Here is a 6,023-nt window from a genome sequence, read left to right on the forward strand (position 1 = left end):
TTGTAATCTCAGGACTACTCCCTGTGCCACGTGCCAGTGAGGCTAGAAATAGGAAGATAGTACAGCTCAGCACGTGGCTAAACAGCTGGTGTAGGAGGGAGGCTTTCAGATATTTGGACCATTGGAATCTCTTCCGGGGCAGGTAGGACCTGTATAAGAATGATGGGTTGCATCTAAGCTGGAAAGGCATAAATATTCTGGCCGAGACGTTTGCTAGCGTCACACGGGAGAATTTAAACTAGTTTGGCAGGGATTTGGGGGAGGCGGGGGGTGGGGGTGGGGGGGGGGTGGATGGTGGGAACCAAAGCAAAGGTGAATTAACTGAAGGGAAACCAGAGCGTAGGGCCAGTAAGCCTCAGAGAAAGAGCTGGCAGGGTGTAGTTGCTGATCAAAGAGGGTCTAGTGGACTGAGGTGCATGTGTTTCAATGTGAGAAGTGTATCTGGAAAGGCAGATGAACTTAGAGCTTGGATTAGTACTTGGAACTATGATCTTGTTGCTATTACAGTGACTTAGTTCAGGGAAGGACAGGATTGGCAGTTCAACGTTCCAGGATACAGATGTTTCAGGCGGGATAGGGGGTTATGCAAAGGGGGTGGAGGAGTTGCACTACTGGTTAAGGAGAATATCACAGCTGTACTGCGGGAGGACATCTCGAAGGGCTCATACAGCGAGGCAATATAGGTAGAGCTCAGGAATAGGAAGGATGTAGTCACAATGTTGGGGGATTACTATAGGCCGCCCAACAGCCAGCGGGAGATAGAGGAACAGATATTTAGGCAGATTTTGGCAAGGTGTTAAACTAACAGGGTTGTTGTTGTGGGAGATTTTAACTTCCCCTGTATTGACTGGGACTTAGTGCTAGGTGTGTAGATGGGGCAGAGTTTGTAAGGAGCATCCAGGAGGGCTTCTTGAAACAGTTTGTAGATTGTCCAACTAGCGAAGGGGCCATACTGGACCCGGTAATGGGGAATGAGACGGCCAGGTGGTTGACGTTTCAGTGGAGGAGCAATTCGGGATTGGTGACCACAATTCAGTAAGCTTTAAGGTGCTGATGGATCAAGATAAGTGTAGTCCTCAAGATAAGGTGCTAAACTGGGGGAAGGCTAATTAGAACAATATTAGGCAGGAACTGAAGAATGTTCAGGGGACAGATGTTTGAGAGCAAATCAACATCTGGCATGTGGGAGGCTTTCAATTTGATCGGGATTCAGGACCGACACATTCCTGTAAAGATGAAGGATACGTATGGCAAGTTTTGGGAATCTTGGATAACGAGAGATTTTGTGAGCCGAGTAAAATAGAAAAATGAAGCATTTGTCAACACTAGGAAGCTGGGAACACACGCAGCAACGGTGGAATACAAGGAAAGTAGGAAGAAACTTAAGCAAGGAGTGAGGAGGGCTGAAAGTGGTCAGCAGGATTAAGGAAAATCCCAAGGCTTTTTATACATATGTAACGAGCAAGAGGGTAGCCAGCGAAAGGGTTGGCCCACTCAAGGACAGGGGAGGATATCTGTGCGTGGAGGCAGAGGAAATGGGCGAGATATTAAATGAGTACTTTGCGTCAGTATTCACCAAAGAGAAGGACTTGTTGGATGATGAGTCTGGGAAAGGATGTGTAGATAGTTTGAGTCATGTTGAGATCAAAAAGGAGGAGGTATTGGGGTTCTTGAGAAACATTAAGGTAGACAAGTCCCCTGAGCCTGATGGGATATACCCCCGAATACTGAAAGAAACAAGGGAGAACATTGTAGGGGCCTTGAGAGAAATATTTGTGTCCTCACTGGCAACAGGAGAGGTCCCAGAGGATTACAGAGTAGCCAATGTTGTTCTTTTGTTTAAGAAGGGTTTCAAGTATAATCCAGGTAATTTCAGGTTGGTGAGCCTGATGTCAGTGTTAGGGAAATTATTGGAGAGTATTCTTCGAGACAGGGTTTACTCCCCTTGGAAGTAAGTGGACATATTAATGAGAGGCAACACGGTTTTGCAAAGGGGAGGTCGTGCCTCACTAACTTGATCGAGTTTTTCGAGGAAGTGATGAAGGTTATTGATGAGGGTAGAGCAGTGGATGTTGTTTACATGGACTTCATTAAGCCTTCTGACAAGGTCTGTCATGGCAGACTGGTGCAGAAGGTGAAGTCACATGGAACCAGATGTGAGCTGGTAAGGTGGATACAGAACTGGCTTGGTCATAGAAAACAGAGTGTAACAGTGGAACGCTGCGTTTCTGAATGACAGCCTGTAACAAGCAGCGTTCCTCAGGGATCAGTGCTGAGACCTTTGCTGTTTGTAATATATATAAATGATTTGGAGGACAATGTAACTGGTTTGATCAGTAAGTTTGCGGATGACACAAAGGTTGGTGGCTTTGTGGATAATGATGAGGACCATCAGAGGATATAGCAGGATATAAATCAGTTGGAGACTTGGGCGGAGAGATGGCAGATGAAGTTTAGTCTGGACAAATGTGAGGTAATGCATTTTGGAAGTTCCAATAGATAGGAAATATACAGTAAATTGCAGAACTCTTAAGACTATTGATAGGCAGAGGGAACTGGGTTTACAGGTACACAGGTCACTGAAAGTGGCAACACAGGTGGAGAAGGTAGTCAATAAGGCATAAGGCATGCTTGCCTTCATCGGCCGGGGCACTGAGTTTAGAAATTGGCAAGTCATGTTGCAGCTTTATAGAACTTTAGTTAGGCCGGACTTCGAATATAGTTTTCAATTCTGGGTGCCACACTACCAGATGGATGTGGAGGCTTTGGAGAGGGTACAGAAAAGATTTACCAGGATGTTGCCTATTATCGAGGGCCTCAGCTATGAGAAGAGGTTGAAGAAACTTAGTTTGAGAATAGGTACTGGCAATCATCCATTTGAGGGATAACACGAGATGAGATACCGCATTGTCAATGATAATCAAAAATAGAATAGTTATTTAGATGCATTTATAGCTGGTCAAGTATTGGACTAGCCAAATGGCCAGCAATTATTCTACATTTCCCAGAGGTTTTAGACAACCTATAGGCACTGGCAGAGCCAACAGTAAAAATTTAAATGGTAACTTACACATTTGTAGATGCGTAAGAGAATTAAAACAAGTAACTGTGACTTTAAAACATAAAAGCCGATATTCCAAATGTATTTCAAATATTTTACTGTGATTGTACACTTTGGCCAATACAACATGCCGAAAGGCTTGATGGGAAAGATAAAAGGTTTAGAGCCAAAGGCCTGGGAACCCATTAGCTAGCAAAGTCATATTTGGAAAATTCTTATGAGGGAACATACTTTGCAACATAATGAATACGTCCAGTCACGGCACAGACACAGAATAGATATGTCGCTGGGTGCAGGAACACATATCTATTCAGCTTGGTAGTGAGTCATGGGAACCATCACTTTGACACTTGCCTTACTGTAACGAGGCAACGGGCAAGTAGCTTTCGCCAAGAATGGAGTTACGTCCAGTTTTTAATGGACGAATGAGAAACTATTATGCTGGCAAGTACAACGCAGTTGCCCGAGGTATTTGACAAAGATTTGTATTGACATTTGGAAACTAAATGAATTTTTTTTAACTAATAAGAGGCGGGAAATCTGATTAAGATAATGTATAACTGTTCTGTTTTGACTGGCCACTTCAGAACTTGTCCAAGCGGCCCGGGTATTCTGTATCTGTGGCCATCAAGATAACTTCTCCCACTGATCACTTTACCTTTATACTGTGACATTTCTTTCCTGTGTCTAATTGCCACTTCGTCGAAAACTCCACTAACAGGAGAAAACTGGAGCAACCGCAGGGAACCCACGCAGACACGGGGAAAACGTGCCAACTTCATGCAGTCACTCAATCGAAGGTCTCTGTGAGGCAACAGAGCTAACCACGGTCCCACCGTGCTGTCCATTTTCTTCACTTTGAGCATTTAGCCATCGAATTCACAGTGAGAGTTTCCACCAGAGGGCGCAATTTACTTCCTCACTCCTCATCTCACACATCCAGCCTTTCGCCTTTTCCAGCTGTTCTTTCCTCCTCAGAGCCAATCTGCAATTGACTGCATTTCCATTTGTCTGGTTTAAACGCGGTTCCATTTCCCGAACAAAGTGCGGTTACAACCTAGTTTCTAAAAGCAAGAGCTTTCGATCTCTGGATGGTCGCACCCCGGTGATAATCCCAACATGTAGTAGCGGAACACTCTGAGGTCCTGAATATGTAGGAATTGCCTGGAGAATTTGAACTTCTGATAGTCGCTTACCCTGCACCTTGCACCATCAGAAAGAAGTCTCCAACTCCGCGTAAGAGTCAGAAACCTCGGATATTTCTGAGTCACTTAGTTCAACAGTTACTCAGGAAAGTTAGAAAGTTCTAACTGCTTGGGGAACCATATAACAGTCCTACCAACTCACCTATCAATGATTTCCCCCTCTTTCCACGCCCCACCGCCGCTGACCACTGACCAGTTGTTACGCACCACTCATCTGCCACCCTACTACTTTACACACCAACCTTTCACCCTAACCCTTCAGCCCATTTGCCAGCTACCCCCTTACCCACCAACTTGTAATCCTAACCCTTAACCACATACCTGCCACTATACACCTTCACCCAATCACCTGCCTCCACACGTCCTCAATCACAAAGCAGTAACAAACAGCGGCTTCCATTCTGGAGGCACACTCCTATCACTTTGAGTTTAATTGCACAATTGCGCAATTGTGTGTAAGTTACCATTTAACTATTTACTGTTAGCTCTGCCAGTGCTTGTATGTTGTTCTAAAGTCTAAGAGAAATGTAGAATAGTCGCTTTCCTACTCCCCTTCTTGCCATTTGGCTAGTCCAAACTCCAGAAATACAGCATTAGGAAACACATATGTGAAGTCATTAGATTAGTTCTACCTTGATTAAGGATGAAGTCTCACACACAGGTCCCGGGAAGGGTTACCGCAGAACATGTAACATAAGTAGTTGGAAAAGCGCAAGATATTGGCGTCGACCGGAATGAATGGTGACCAAGTCATCTGACCATTTCAAGATAGTGACGGGATCAAGAGATATGGTTGTCAGGTCGAGCTGGGTATCAGTTCCAACTGAAACATTAAAATTGATCTTATGTTTTCAGATGATTTTGCTGAGATACAGAATGTGGATGCCTATTGGTGCATGCAGATCATCATGCGTGCTTGAATTCTACAGGAAAATCTGCTCTAAACCTGTGAAAGCAGGAAGAGAAAACATTGCAGCTTTAGTATTGAGTGCAGACAATTGTTTGCAGAGACATCTGATGATTGTGGTTAGTTGATTGCGTTTCCACCGCAGTAGACTCCTATTTATCTTAGTGTTCTAGACGAGAGGTACTAGTCACTAAGTACGTGTTGTTTGCATTTCCGAAAATAATTTGATTCAAGCCTGTCGAATCAAAAATTATTACAACTACTAAATCTAAATTATTCCTATAACAATAAAAAAATGAACTTTATTAAACCAGGAATATCAACTAAATCTTAGTAAGGCGGGTACCCGTGCGTTCAGTTGTTAGATGATTTGTGTCTAGTGCAGGACCCAGTCATCTCAAACATATGTTTTCTATCCAGGGATCTGTGTTAGCGGATGTTCTTCAGTGGACCCTCACACTTTCCACATTCTAGGTGAACTATCTTTGATAAATCTGATTCTCTTCAAACAAAAGTGAATCTGTCTCCTTGGTATCTGCTCAAAGTAACATTCTCCAACTCATTTACCCTGTTGGGCGAAAAGGTTCACTCATTTTCCGTTCTCATCATTCCTTGGAACAGAAGATCAGGACTAGAACATTTAGTCTCTAAGATGATTTTAAAAAATAAACAAAGGAGCTACTTCAATTGTTCACCTTATTTATTAATGACATGGATAATGGCATAGCAGGTCACGTAGCTAAGTTTTCTCATGACACAAAGTTAGGCGGCGTTGTGGACTGTATAAATGATAGCGTAAAATTACAAAGGGATATTTATAGGCTCGGTGTATGGACAAAACGGTGGCAGA

This window comes from Mustelus asterias, chromosome 16 (genome assembly GCF_964213995.1).
Source record: "Mustelus asterias chromosome 16, sMusAst1.hap1.1, whole genome shotgun sequence".
Lineage (NCBI taxonomy): Eukaryota > Metazoa > Chordata > Chondrichthyes > Carcharhiniformes > Triakidae > Mustelus > Mustelus asterias.